The sequence below is a fragment of the Chionomys nivalis genome, chromosome X (genome assembly GCF_950005125.1).
Source record: "Chionomys nivalis chromosome X, mChiNiv1.1, whole genome shotgun sequence".
Classification (NCBI taxonomy): Eukaryota; Metazoa; Chordata; class Mammalia; order Rodentia; family Cricetidae; genus Chionomys; species Chionomys nivalis.
Window position 1 is genome coordinate 137,485,064 of NC_080112.1, and position 15,926 is coordinate 137,500,989.

Here is a 15,926-nt window from a genome sequence, read left to right on the forward strand (position 1 = left end):
TGGGTTCACCCTATCCACATGTGCCTCCTGTAATTTTTCCTCAATCATTGTCAGTTCCTTTTCTGCTTCAGCTGTCAGTTTTCTTGGACTATTCAAATCTTTATCACCATCTAAGGTTTTGTTTAAATGAACTATTAGATCAGGTGTTATCCCAACAGCTGGTCGTAGACTGGAAATGTCTCCTAACAATCTTTGGAAGTCATTAAGAGTCTTTAACCGTTCTGTCCTAATTTGTGCCTTTTGTGTTTTAATTTTCTCTAACCCTATTCTGTAACCTAGATAATTAATAGAATTTCCTCTTTGAATCTTTTCAGGGGCAATTTGTAATCCCCACCTAGGTAAGACTTTCTTTACTTCTTCAAACATCCTTTCTAAAGTATATTTATTTGAATCAGATAACAAGATGTCATCCATGTAATGATAAATTATGGACTTGGGGAATTGTTTACGAATTATTTTCAATGGCTTACTTACAAAATATTGGCACAATGTAGGACTATTGAGCATACCCTGTGGGAGGACAGTCCATTGATATCTCCTATTAGGCTGAGAATTATTATAAGTAGGCACTGTGAAGGCAAATTTTTCTCTATCCTTTTCTTGTAACGGTATAGTGAAAAAACAATCTTTCAAATCAATAACTATAAGAGGCCATCCTTTTGGTAATAGAGAAGGCAAAGGAGTTCCAGATTGTAGTGGGCCCATAGGTTGAATTACCTTGTTGACAGCTCTTAAATCTGTCACCATTCTCCATTTACCGGATTTCTTTTTTACAACAAACACAGGAGAATTCCAAGGGCTGGTTGATTCTTCAATATGGTGAGCATCTAGATGCTCTTGCACCAGCTGTTCCAATGCCTGTAATTTATCTTCAGCTAGAGGCCACTGTTGGATCCATATTGGCTTCTCAGTTAGCCTTTTTAAAGGTAGGGCTGTTGGTACCTCTAAAGGTTTGGTATTTGCTGTATGTTCCTGTACAGCCTGAATGGCTGGTGACCTTTTTCCATAATACCTCATCATATCCTTCACAGAATTATGAGTTCCTGGAACTACAGGAATGTTAATCTGGGTATTCCATTGCTGTAGCAGGTCACAGCCCCATAAATTTATTGCAATCTTGGCTATATATGGCCTTAGTCTTCCTATTTGCCCTTTGGGCCCTATGCATTCAACCCATCTTGTGCTTTGTTTTACACAAGATAGGGTTCCAATTCCCAGGAACTGAACATCTACCTCTTGAAGAGGCCAATTCGGATGCCAAGATTCTGGAGTAATGATACTTACATCTGCACCTGTGTCTAATAAGCCTTCAATAAAAGTGCCATTTATACAGACTCTTATCTTTGGTCTTTGATCATTAATAGAAGTCTGCCAAAATATACGTTTACTCTGTCCTACTGGGTTTTTTGACTCATCCTCCTCACATAATTCATCATTTAGACCAGTATTACTTTTTACAGCAGAAATTGGAGCTTTTAATTTTCTTGGTGAGGCACGTTCTCCACTGTGACTGGGAATGACTGGGCCACTGTTGGCTTGGGGGCCTGCGAGAGGCCCCTCAAGGAGTTTCCCAATGATATCAGGTTGCCCTGTCTGTCTGTTGTTGCCCTGCATTCATTGGACCAATGCCGGCCTTTACCGCATCTCCTACACATACCTGAAGGCCGAGGTCTCCTATTTTTGTCATTCCCAGAGGAGATATTATTCCTAGAAATCCTTTGCCTGCAATCCCTTTTCAGATGTCCTAATTTACCACAATTAAAACACCTGGCAGTTTGATGTCTTCTCATTGCTTGGGAAATCGCTTCTCCTACCCAAGATTCATCATCATAGCTAAACGTCTCAACATTCATTGTATGCTGAATCCATTCATCCATAGGTGCTGATCTAAACTTTAAAGGCCCAATTATCTTTTTGCATTCTATGTTTGCATTCTCAAAAGCTAGAGATTCAAGAAGTTGTCGTCTAGCTTCTGGGTCTGTTACCCCTATGTCCAGAGCCTTAATTAATCTTTGCAAAAAGTCAATAAAGGGTTCTCTCTGTCCCTGCCTAATTCTGGTATATGATTCAACCCTTTTTGCTGGATCTTGTAGCCTATTCCAAGCATTTAAAGCTGTTTGGTGACATAGACACAGTACTTCATCATCATAAAGAGCTTGGACCTGTGGATCAGCATATTCTCCTGCACCAAGAATTTGATCTTGGGAAACCTCCACACCTTTTGCTCTTCCTTGCTGTTCCATATGTTTGGATTCTTCTCTGAAATAGATTCCAAACATCAAGGAAGGTCCATAATGGACCATAACTGCAGACACTAACTGATGGAAATCGTGGGGGGTAGCTCTAGCATTAGAAGCCCAAGTCCTTATCATTTCCTTAACATATGCAGAGTGCAAGCCAAAAGTAACAATAGCTTGCTTAATTTCTTTTAGATCATTCATTGCTATTGGCATCCATCTAGCTTCTCTGACCCCCTTTGAGCCTTTAGAAGTTGACGCTTTGTCAGAATGAATTACAGGGTATGTCGCTAAAACCCTGGGTAAGCCAGATCTAATAGCTGGTGGTGGCATTGTATCCTGTCCTTGTGCCTTCTTACTCTGTTCACCAGCTCCAGTAATTTCTTCAATCATTTCAAGTCTTTTTATCATTGTCTCTCTTAAATCCTGAATCTCCTGAGCTGCATGTGTTTCTAGTGATTTCACTGAGGTATCAATTTTTTGGTCCCCATTCTGCACCTGTGATTCCAGAGCTTTTGAATCCTGAATCTCCTGACCTGCATGAGTTTCTAGTAAAGATTGTATGGTTCTTAGGAGTGCCATATTCTTCCTAAATGATAGAATATGCAAAAGAATACTGAAACCTAGTAACCAGTAAATTAAGTTATCCCCATAGTCATATAAACCTTGCATGATATAACCCATTGTTTTGGTAACCAAAACAGTAAAATTCATGTTGGAAATGAAAACTGCCATATTACCTATTATCCAGCAGGTGGCGCTGTTAACAAGTCACGACGAAAACGGGGTCCTGTTTCAGTGTCCGCCTAGTATTTGTTAAAAACTGGGAAATGCAACTTGCTCAACAAAGTAAATGTAATTAAATCAATTCTGTACACGGAACCATAAACCCAGAATCCAGGGGTAGAGAAGAGTAACCCGGAAGCCGTGTATGCCTCCACGTGACAGAGTCGTCCCAAGGGGTTGCAGCTTTCCGCAACCGGTAACCGCGTGCTCTGGTTCACTCTGCTTAAGAGCTGCGCTTGCAAGGGAGATTTGAAAACGACTCAGAAAAGAGCAAACCACGTGGGCAGAGACTACGCGGGCCTGTGGAATTTAAATCCACGTGGGGAGGCAAACGATAGGCTGCGTGGGGACTTGAAGTCAATCTGAGGTGTCTAAAGGGAAAATATAAAGAACTGCAGCAAGAAAAGCCACTGTGTGATGATTTATGTTAAACTGCTGGCTTCACGCACAAGGCACAGGCCGCGGCCGAACTGGGGGCAGGCAGCTGAGCGGGGGAAGGAGGAGTCCTAAAACCAAACGTTGGGCACCAGATGAAGGCAAAGGCGTAAGTCACAAACAATCCCATGCTAGTTTGGAATTATGATTAATATAATGGTTATTTATTTAAAGGGGAAAAAACTTACAGATCACCGTCCCAGACAACAGCCCTCTGCGCAATCAGGAAGGGAGTCTAGTCGCCGGAAGCGGAGCAGGAAGTAAGAGAGAGCAAGGAGGGAAGTGGCCGCTTTTTTAAAGGGAGAGAGACCACGCCCCAATGGACTGGTATCTCAGCGGCTATTGGCTGGAGGAGCGGAAGGAGCTCTTGCAACACCCCAAAATAAACAACATGTTGAATAGGTTAGGTAGAATAATAGGTATTAACATTAATCTCTGTTGTCTCTCGTCTCTCGTCTGTGTGTGTGTGTGTGTGTGTGTGTGTGTGTGTGTGTGTGTGTGAGTGTTTAGGCACGTGTTTGCCCTGGAATGTGTGATATCTGTGAGACTAGAGGACAACTCTTGGGAGGCGAGCTTCACCTTTCTTCTTGTTTGAGTAGGGCCTGTACAGTTTCTGTCCCTTCGCTGTGCATTCCAGGCTAATTGGCCTTTGAGTTTCTGGCCAATTCTCCTTCTCTGCCTCCATCTCAGTGTAGGAGTGCTAGGATTACAGACACAAGAGGTCCTTCCTGCTCCGCTTCCGGCGACTAGACTCCCTTCCTGGCTTTTAAGCACTGAACCATCTACTGGCCCTCTCGGTTTCTTTTTACTTCTTTTTAACTCTTGATCTTAGTCAAGAGACTAAGACGCAATTTTATTGCTTTTAAAGATTTTTTTTTACTCTTCTCTCATACATTACATCCCTAACCAAGTTTCCTCTTCCTCCACTCCAATCCCCCTCCCCCACACATCCTCTATCCCTGAGATTCACTTCTCCATTTCCCTAAAAAAAAAAAAAAAAGAGTTGTCTGGTACCAGAGTCTAGACAGCCCAGAGTCCCAGGATAGAATCAAATATAACTGACAGAAAAAAAGTCAATGAAATGATTCCTAATGACATTCTGCTATACTCATAGATTGGTGCCTAGCCCAACTATCATCAGAGAGGCTTCAACAGCAACTGATGGAAACAGATGCAGAAGCCCACAGCCAAACATTAGCCAGAGTAGAAAAGGGAAGGAACTATTGTAGGAGCCAGAGGGGTTGAGGAGACCATGAGAACACACCCCATAAAATCAACTGAGCAGGGCTCAGAAAGGCTCACAGAGACCAAAGTGACAAAAGTAGATCTTTCTTGGGTCTAACTTAGGTCTTCTGCATATGTGTTATGACTGTGTAACTTGTGTAACTTGTTCTTATGGGAATCTGGTGGTATGGAAACCTAGTGCAGTGGAAACTCCCTGGAATCTACAAGGGTGACCCTAGTGAAGAATCTTAGTAATGACAGATACAGAGCCTGAATTGTCCATCTTCTGTAACCAGTCAAGCCTTCTCAGAGGGGACTGGCACACCAACCCAGCCACAAAACCTTTGACCTACTCTTTGTCCTGCCTGTAAAATGTGCTGTCCTAAAGGTGGTGCAGAACTTGTGGGAGTGGTCAACCAGTGCCTGAGCTAACTTGAGGCTCACACCTGACAGAGCCTGGATGGTTGTTGACAGAAGTTTCTGTCCCACCCATTCAGTCCTAATTAGAAACTGGTTGGCCTCATAGCTCAGGCTTCTTATTAACTCTTACATCCTACATCTTAACTCATAATTCTTTTCTGTGTTAGCCAGGTGACTTGGTACCCTTATCAGCAAGGTATTCTCATCTTGCGTCCTCTGCATCTGAGTGATGACTGCGGACTGACTCTTTCTTCTTCCCAGAATTCTCCTTTTCTTGTGTAACCTGCCTCTATTTCCTGCCTGGTCTCCCCACCTATACTTCCTGCCTGGCTACTGGCCATTCAGCATTTTATTAAAATAATACAAGTGACGGGATAAAAGTATGAGTGTTTTGTCTACATGTATGCATGTGCAACATGTGTGTGCAGTGCCTACAGAGATCAGAAAAGAGCATCAAATACCCTGTGACTTAGAGTTTCTATTTCTGTGAAGAAACATGACCAAAGGCAACTTGGAAAGAAAAAAGGTTATTTGGCTTTTACTTCCGAATCACAGTTCATCATCAAAAGCAGTCAGGACAGGAACTCAAGAAAGTCAGGATCCTGGAGGCAGGAGCTGATGCAAAGGCCATGGAGGAGTGCTGCTTACTGGCTTGCTCCTCATGGCTTGCTCAGCTTACTTTCTTATAGAACCCAGGACCACCAGCCCAGGGATAACACCACCCATAATGGGCTGGGTCCAGCCCCATCAATCACTAAGAAAATGCCCTATAGGCTTGCCTACAGTTTGATCTTATGGAGGCATTTTCTCAATAGATTCCCTCCTTTCAGATGATTTTAGCATATATGAAGTTAACATAAACTGTCAGCATACTCTGGAACTGGAGTTACAGATGTCTGCGAGCCACCATGTGAGTGTTGGGAATCAAACCCTGGTCCTCTGCTGAGCCATCTCTCTGCCCCTTTACTTATTTTTTTAATGTGTCCACTGGGAAATTTTAAATTGGCAATATAGCTCTACTGGACCACACTGCTCTGCTTCAGACAACACAGTTGTACTTACGTTACATTCCAATAAAACAGGGAGAGAACATGGAGTTATCTTTTTTACTACTTACTAAGCAATTTTATTTCTAAATGTTGGGTGGTGGTTTTTCCTTACATTATAAGCTCATTAAAGACCACATTGTGTCTGAGACTTGTAGCAACTAAGCAGGTTAGAGCCCCATGTCTTCAGAGGAATAATATTAATTGAGTGAGGAAAAGCAGCCTAAAGCCAGACCACAAAAAAGTCATTAAGCCATATATAGGATTCAGCCTTTGTTCTGAAGTCAGTTGGCAGTCTTTGGGTTTTAGCGAGGTAGCTGTTGCATCATTAGATTTGTATTCTGGAACTATTGAAACAGGTAGGTGGGCCTTCAATTAAAGGGAGGCATTTGTTATTGTGCAGGATAGAAATCAAGAAGAAAGGCTTAGATTTAGATAAGTGAAAAGAAGGGATGGGGGCTATAAAATGGGTTTTTAATGAAGATTTAATGACTGTTAGAATGTGGGAAGTGAGAAGAAAGAGCCAAAGAAGAGTCTAAAGTGTTTGGTAGCGGTTAGCAACATGGGTAGTGGGGCAAACTCCCTTTTCATTTACTATTTGCAAACATGGTAATGTTTCAGCTTTGAGGTGACTGGAACTGGACTTGTAGCTCATTGTAGGGCCCTTGCCTAGTTTGTGCATTCCCACAGCAACACACACACACACACACACACACACACACACACACAGGATGAATAGCGGCCTGAAGAACCAATAACAGGCATGGCCTCATGTTCTGAGGGGTCCTTCATGAGCTGCCTTCTCCCCCTATTCCCTTGGTCTCTGCACCATCACTGTATCAAAAATGACTGGAGTTGAAAAAAGTAAGGCACAGAGTTGGGCTGGCCTGCACGATTCTCAGAGAGGCCCAGATTCTAGAATCGGGACAAGTTACGAGGCCATGGCTGTGGCACAGTGGCCATTTAAGAGTTGTGAGTAAGCTGAGGTGAACTGCCTGAGGAAGGAGGTGCTGAGTTCTTCGATGAAATCAATGAGCAGGCTCTGATACATCTTAATTTTCCTGTTCTTTTTCCCCAGTGTTGTACTTAAAAAAAATGCTCTCCCTAAGTCTAGTTTGCTTGTGCTTAGAGATTTCAGCATGTCTTCATGGCTTAGAAACTGCTTTGTTATGTACACTTTAGGAGCATTAGTCTTTTGTGATATTCTTTTGTTATAGACAAGGTCTCACTGTGTAGCTTTCATTGTCCTAGAACTCATTATATAGTCCAGGCTGGCCTTGAACTCAGAGGCCTAACTACCTCTGCCTCCTTAGTGCTGGCTGGGATTAAAGGCACATACCACCATGCCCAGCTGTAATATCTTACTTTGTGTATATTCACTGGTTTTTGTTTAATTTTTATTTAGGTGTATCTGTCTTTGTGTGTGTGTGCCACCTGTGTATGGATACCCATGGAGGCCGCAAAGCTCTGGATCCCCTGAGCTGAGGTCGTGAACCACCATGTAGGTTCTGGAAAGTGAAATTGGCTGCTCTTCTAGAGAAGCCAGTCCTCTCCAATGCTAAGCCATAGTTCTGCCTCCACCTTCACTTTTCTGAGACAGTCTCATGCAGTCAAGGCTGACCTGGAACTCAACATACAGCCAAGGTTGGCCCTGAACTCCTGATGCTGTCTTCATTTCCCAAGTGCTGGGATTACAGATGTGTGCTATGACACTTGACAACATAACCTTTGATTTGTGTAGAGTAAATTAGTGACATTATGTCCCTTTGCCGAAATGGTTCAGTGTGTGATTTCTAAACAAGGATTTTTTTCTCTCTAATCAGAGGGTACTGATCAAAGCCAGGGAACTTAACACTGACACAAGTTGTCTAATCCACATTCCTTGCTCTGCTTTGCTCAGATGTCCTGATAATAACTTTCATGGCTCTTTGCTTTCCAGATCTAAGATGCAATTCTGAACTGCATGCTGTGATTGAGCTGGGATCGCTCTTTCATCTCTTCGTCTGGAAATGGTTCCTTAGCCTTTCTTTGAATTTCTTGACCTTGACTTATGTTGTAAGAGTAAAGGCCATTCCTTTTATGGACAATGACTTATCTGCATTTTTCTGATGTTACATTATGCCTAGAATCAAGTTGTATATTTAAAAAATTATTTGACATTTACTTATTTATTGCGTGCAAGTGCCAAAGTCTGTGTGGAGAGTTGAGCACACCTTACAGGCAGTCAGATTGGCAGGCTTGGCAGCGTGCACCTTTATCTGCTGGGTCATCTCCATAGCCTGGCTGTGCATTTTTGACAAGAAGAGCACAGAAAGGAAGCTGGGTGGCTCGTTTTTAATGATCCCAGCAGAAAGTACACAATGTCTATTTGGTCACATTGCTGCTTTATTGTAGCAGAGGTTTGGGGACTTCCTCCCCCCCCCCATTCCATAGGTATTTTGCGTTAAAGGAACATTTCTTTTAGTTTAAGCATGACAACCCAAAGTTTCTAAATTATTGTTATAATTATTAAAGTTATTTTTTTTTGAGACTGGATCTCTCTGTGCTGCCCAGGTTGGCCTCAGTCCCAGACTCAGGGAATTTAACTGCCTTGGCCTCCCAAGTAGCTGGTACTAAAGGCATGTGCCGTCCCATTCATATTAATTTTAATTTGTTACAGAGAATTAATGTGCATCCAATCTAGATTTTAAAAGTGGATTTATTTATGTTATATATGATATATGTGAGTGCTTGCGTGTATGTATGTGTACCGTTTGTGTGTCTGCTGCTCAGAAAGGGCAGAAAAGAGTATTGGGTCCCGTAGAACTGGAATTACATATCATTTTGTGCAGTGATCTGGGTGTTGGGAACTAAACCCAGGTTCTCTGCAAGAGCAGCATGTGCTCTTAACCACTAGGCCATTTCTCCACCCCCACCTAGATTTTTTTAAGGGATCAAGTTTAATTAATTAATTTATTTGAAACAAGATCTCACTATGAATCTCTGAGTGGCCTGGAACTCTCTATGTAGACCAGGCTGACCTGGAACTCCCAGAGGTCCTCTTGTTTCAGCCTCCCACATACTGGGATTAAAAGCATACACCACCACACCTATCTACAAAGCGAGCTCAAAATAATATCATGTATTTTTCTCGTAGAGTGCTAATGTCAACAGTTATTCTTTGAAACAAACTCTATTTTCAGACAAAAGTGAGAAAAGAATATATTATTAAAGGGCTTGAAAAATGAGACTTTTAGCGCTTAAAGGACTAAGTACTAGGTATTATGAATACATTTTAAATATTAATGATAGCATAGCCTTAAAGCACAGCACGCAAATGTTTAACGTGGTAACAGCTCCGGCAGTACGCCATATAGTGAGAGGAGACTTGGGGCTCCGAGGAGAGTGACTTGTCTTTTGCAGAGTGAATGCTAGCAGTGATGGCTACATCCGGATTTTAGACGGGCCCTCAAGGGACTGACGGAGGAGAGTCATGCAAGTGATTGTGCCAAAAGGAAGACATTGAAGCTGGAGTCAAAGATTTTAAAACAAAGTTGTGTCAACATGCATAAATTCCCTTGCTTTGAAGGAGCTGCAATGGGATCCAAGAACAGGAAGAAGAATATTTAATATTAAATGAATCATTCAGCACTTTTTTTTCCCTGCCTTCATTTCTGGGTCTGAGCAGTCACAGGGCAGACTATAAATGCTAACTGACTGAGTCAGTCACTGACCCACGTGCTCTCTCTGCTCTAGAGAGTTCTGCTGCAGAATGGTATGGTGCATTGAACTAGTCACTCAGTCTCAGTGGCATTTGTTTGTTTGTTTATTTACTTGTTCATTCATTCATCCATTCATCCATTCATTCATTCATTCAGTAGTGACGATTGAATTCAGGCTATTGCACAAACTAGGCCAGTACTGAACCACTGAGTTATAATACTTAGCCTCATATCTACGTATGGAATACTCCTTGCTGGGTTCAGAGGATCAGAACTGTATAAATTTTGTGGCTCATTCTAGTCTTTCAGTGATGGAAGCTAAGGCATAAAAAACAATGTGATCAAAGTTTAGTTTAAGCTGGATGGTGGTGGGGCACAAATTTAATTCCAGCACTCAGGAGGCAGATGCAGGCGATCTCTGTGAGTTCAAGGCCAGCCTGGTCTACAGCGTGAGTTCCTGGACAGCCAAGGCTTCGTAGCGAAACCCTGGGGGTAGGGGGTTAGTTTTAATGAAGAGCCCTGGTCTAGAAACTTGGGTCGCTAAGGTTTTAGTTATTGATCCTTTATTTAGCGTCCAATCCTTGGTGAATGTTCTTCATTGGCATACTGAACCCCAGGGGTGACTGAGGGGGTGAACATTCGGCTTTATCTATGTTGGGGATAGCACTAGAGTTGAGCCTTTAAAAGTTTGCATGTGAAGTTTTGCCACTGGATGTGAGAGACCACACAGGGGAAAAGGCAGGGTGCTGCCACCCTGCAAAATGGTGCCTTACAGCCAATCACATATCAGTCACCTCCTGGGACTGTGCTTGCCTATTGAATTGTGTCAAAGACATGGGAAGATAAGGAGAGCCTCCATGGGCTTTAGAAAATCCCTCTGCTCTGCTGGAGGGAAAAGATTAACTGAAACGCGAGTTACTCTATAAGCTGCCAGGAATTCATCTTCTGGATGATGGCAAAGGAAAGGAGCGGTCGAGCATCAGCCTCTGCTTACTAATAACATCAGCTCTCCTTCCTAGAATTTCTTTGTCCTGGGCACTGTTCTGGGTGCTCCCAGTCCATTTACTTACTTAGTCCTCGAAACCGGGAGGTGAAGAAGTACCATTATCTTTTTTTTCCAGGTGAAGAGTCCTAGGTTTAGAAAGGTGAGGCCACTTGCCAAAATCAGGGAAAGAAGCAGGATTTGGACCCTAGAGGGCCAATGAAAGGTGTTGATCCCAACCACAATGTCTTTTTTCTTGCTAGAGCTGAAGCAGTTTGGTTCCTCTTCAAAGCACAGCTGCATCAAACACCATCCTCAGATGAGAAGCCAGCGAGCTCAGTTTTAGCCCACCGCACTCTCCACTTGATTTGCTTTGTTACTTCTTTTTATTGCATCATTACTTGGGCATAAGTGTTTAGATAATCTAGTTAGTTTTCTCATTGCTGTTTATTTATTTTGGCATGTCGTTCAGGGGATCCAGGCTTCCCTGGCTGGGAAGGCATGACTGCTGGGGCTGGGGGTGGAGCTGTTTGCTGCCTCCTCGGTAGCATCTCACAAGATCAGGAAGCAGAGATTGTTCTAACCGGAACTGACAACACCCTGTAGCTACAACCTATAAGACACACCCTGCCAGCAACCCACTTCCTCCAGCTAGACACTGCCTCCTTAAGCTCCCACAATCTCCCCAAACAACTGGAAACCGTATTCCAACCCAGGGACTTGTGGAGAACCATTTCACATGTATGTCATGATAGTACTGTAGTCCAACAAACAAACCTCTGCCCTCTCTGTACCATTTTTTTTGCTTCAAGTAAGGAGAAAGGAGGAAGCCCAGTAACTTGCAGGTCATTTCATGTGGAAAAAAAAGGACTTAGTAGAGTCTCAAGTAGAGATTCTCTTCAGCAAGGTTGCTTTAGTTTTTCTCTGACTTGATGCCCTACCTCAGAGCTGAAAGGTGTGTGGTCACAGCTCTCCAGGCGTTCTCATGCTGCAGGAACCTTCGGGGGCAGATAGACATACCTTAGGGACTGTGGGGTCACAGGCCTGGGCAATGGTCACAAGTTAATAGCATGAACCAACTCCTCATCCTTTTGTGGTTTGTATTTGAATTCTGCACAAGACACTGGTAACACAAATGAAGATTATCACTACCTTAAAATGTCTCATGAACTTCTATTTAATAAAAAATAATTTAGAACAGAGGTTCTCAACCTGTGGGTCGTGATCCTCTGGGGTCCAATGACCTTTGCACAGGGGTCGCCTAAGATCATCCTGCATATCAGATATTTGCATTGCGATTCCTAACAGTAACAAAATTACGGTTATAAAGTAGCAACGAAAATAACTTTATGCCTAGGAGTTCCCACAACATGAGGAACTGTATTAAGGGGTCGCAGCATTAGGAAGGTTAAGAACCACCGATCTTGAAGTAGTGAAAAGGAAACCTTAGTTAATTTGGTGCTTTGGGTGAGGAGCATGCTCCGTTCATTTCAAGAGTCACAGATATTGAGGCCCTGCCATGTACCAGGCCAAGTCCTCTGAACACAGGGTTAAATGTATGGAGTTGTGAAGGAGTATGTCACCTTAGTAACACTGATGTCCTTAATGTGCCTACCATTTATCAGATACACGTCCATGTGTCAGATATTGCCCTCAGTGCCTGCCATACAGCACAGGTGGCTGGGGAACTAAAAAGGGAGGCTGTTTAGAACAACTGGGGCCAAGCAATCACAACTAGAAGAGTTAGGAGGCTCACAGCCCTAGCTTGCAGCCTTCTGTCTGGCTTTGTGTCCTGGCTCTTACCCACTCGCAAAACGAGGATAATAATCCCAATCTCTTAGAGTTATTATAAAGATTAAGTAATTTAGCTTTTCTTTTTTTGGTGCTGGGAATTCAGCCCAGGGGCCTCATGCTCACAGAGGATGTGCTTTACCACTGGGCTTTTAAATCCTCAGCCCCTGTAATTTCGCATGTGTGCCTGTAAAGGTGCGGAAGTGTTAGACAGACTACCCTACGGTCCTCGTGTTGTTGTTAGTCAACCTCTCATTGAACTCTGGCCCATCAGTCATTTGCTCTTCTTAAAATTTGCTTCAGGCGGAGAAGCTCATTGATTAAAATTTCTACATGGTGGAGCTGTGCAGCCAGTCGAATGTGTTTTTTCCCTGCCTAAACCCCTGTTGAGGGCCACTATCTAACAGTGTGGGAGGGGTCAGGCTCCTCAAAGAGAAAATTAGCCTATGGGAGCTTGGTCTCCTGAAGGATTAGTGTGCTTTGCAATACTGTGTAACTGTCACATCTATTTAGGTTTTGGATTGTTTCTTTTTTGAAACAGAGTTTCTCTGTGTAGCCATGGTTGCCCTGAAACTCACTCTGTAGGGCCTCAAGCTCAGAGATCAACCCGTCTCTGCCTCCTGAGTGCTGAGGCTAAAGGCATGCACCACCATGCCCAGCTCAACTTAGGTTTCATAAGCAAAAATTTTGAGACAAGATTTGATTGTGTAGCCCTGACTAGCCTAGAAATTGATAAGAAGACCAGGCTGGCCTTCAACTCATAGAGATCTGCTTGTTTCTACTCCTGAGTGCTGAGGTTAAATGCTTGTGCTCCAGCCTGAGACCTGTACGGTCCCAGGGCTGACAGGAGAAATGGGCCCATCTGAAACCTAGAAGCTCTCTCCAATTGATAACCACTTGCAAAGGAAAAGTTAGTATTCTCCAAGGGACTGTCACTGGTATACAAACAAGTGTGGTTACACTTAAGGGCAGCGCCATGCCCAGCAGTAGATGACCAACACAAAATCAACTTAATGGTACTTTTGGAGTCAGGCATTTTGTCGTTGCTATTTTTTTTATAATGCTTTATCTGGGCATTTTTGAAACTTTATAGGTGTTTTGTTTATATATTATGGTTTCCAGTTTTGTGTTTTTATGGGATTTCTGTATATGCAAATGTGTGTGTCTCTGCCTCCATATGTGTTTCTTGTATCTTTTTGACTTTTTTTGTTCATTTTGTCGTATTCAGGTTTGTTTGCTGTTATTTTATCTTAATTTATTATTATCATTATTATTTTAGATGCTTATTCATTTTGTAATGAGAGCAAAACGGGACATGGATTTGTGTAGGTAGGGCGGTGGGGAGGATGAGGGGATGTGAGGAGTTTTGGGGGGGAGGGAAATTATAATCAGAATATATTGTATAAAAAAACTATCTTCAATTTAAAAAAGACTTACACCGTTATTCCCAGCTCTATTAAGATTTTAAAATTTACATGTTTTTATTTATTCTTTGCAATTTGTATGTATATGGTGTGTGTAAATGTGTGTATTTATTGTATCATGTGTGTGTGTTCAAACAACCTGGGCTTCTACCCATGCACCCTTACTCTTTCCTTACTGAGTTGTTTTGCTGGCCCCATTTAGTTTCAAGACATCACCCTAAAAGGAAATCTGCACCTATAACATAGCAAAGACTTACCCATTTTACATTCCCTCCCCCTTGTCTCCATAGCCTTACCTATTGTGGATATTTCACCTAAATAGTTTATCTTCTGTGACTTTTTCACTTAACATGATGCTTTGGTTTCTTCTTTATATCAGGATACCCCCACTCCCTCTTTTACAATCAAATGGTAAATGTCTCCTTGTATAAATATAGAATGTTTTTCCGTCTATGGATGGACATTTGAGTTGTTTCCACCTTTGGGACATCATGAATAATTCTTCCATAAACATTCATTCTCAGGAACACCTAGTTTCAATTATTTTGTGTAAATATCCCAAGAGCGGAGTATTGGATCATATGATAATTATCTCATCATCCCTCTCCTCCTCTTTTGAGTGCTAAGCTAGCAATCTACCACTGAGCAACAGCACTAAGCCAAACTCTCTTCCACAGAGGATGGAGGCATCTTGTTACATCCCCAATAATAAACACCTTGAAGAGTTTCCCTGCATCCCCACACTCCTTACTTTCTGTCTTTTCACATGGGTTTATTCTGGCTATCTGTGTGAGTGGGACCTGGGGTGACAGCTATTATGACGTAAACTGCTTTAGGATTTGGCAGTGGTACTCTTGACTCTGTATGGGACTCCCTTGGCTTTTGTTTCTTTGTGTTTTAACAATTCCAGTGCAATGGCTATGCCTAAAACCAATTCCATGAAGTACTAGGACTGGGGCCCATGCAGCAGCCATGTGTTTAAAGTCCCACGGTGGTTCCTGTGTGCAGCTGAAATTGTGAATCACTGTGTCAAAGATCCAATCTTCTCTTTTACTTCCACGGGTTTCAATCAGCATTTTAAATACTGTTGTGTTTAAATAGCTGGGAGAGCCCCATATTCATCTGGAAAAGTGGTGAGGGAGTGATCCAGATTTTTATAGCCATTCTAAGCCTAATAGTGAATGCCAAATTTTGAAGAAAGGAAGTGATTTCACCTCAGTTGTATGCAGGAGGAGAGGCATATGTGTGTATGTATTCAGGGGTCCCATGCTGATATCCCACATGGCTCAAAGGCTGATGAGCAAGTGTGACCATTGCGGAAGTGACTTTCTGGTGGAACTAAGGGCTGACATTAAATAGCATTTTGCTAAAACAGGTTTCTTTCTTTCTTTCTTTTTTTTTTTTTTTTTTTTTTTGGTTTTTTGAGACAGGGTTTCTCTGTGGTTTTGGAGCCTGTCCTGGAACTAGAGACCAGGCTGGTCTCGAACTCACAGAGATCTGCCTGCCTCTGCCTCCCAAGTGCTGGGATTAAAGGCGTGTGCCACCACCGCCCGGCTAAAACAGGTTTCTTATCTTTCTTTTCTTTCTCCCTCCCTCTTCCCTCCCTCTCTACTTCCTTCCTCCCTCCCCCCTTCCTTCCTCCCTCCCTCCCTCCTTCCCTCCCTCCCTCCCTCGCTTTCTTTTTTCCCTTTTTTTCTTTTAAGCTACAATGTCATCCTATTGTCTACATTCTCCCTACTCTCCAGCAACATTCTCTCAGGAATATCTCTGGAGTTCAACAACTTGTTTACACCATGCTTTTAGAAGAACATACAAGTTGGGGACCTTGGGACATCTGACCCAGTAAGAAAGTGAGAGGCTGACTCAGGGGATTTGCATCA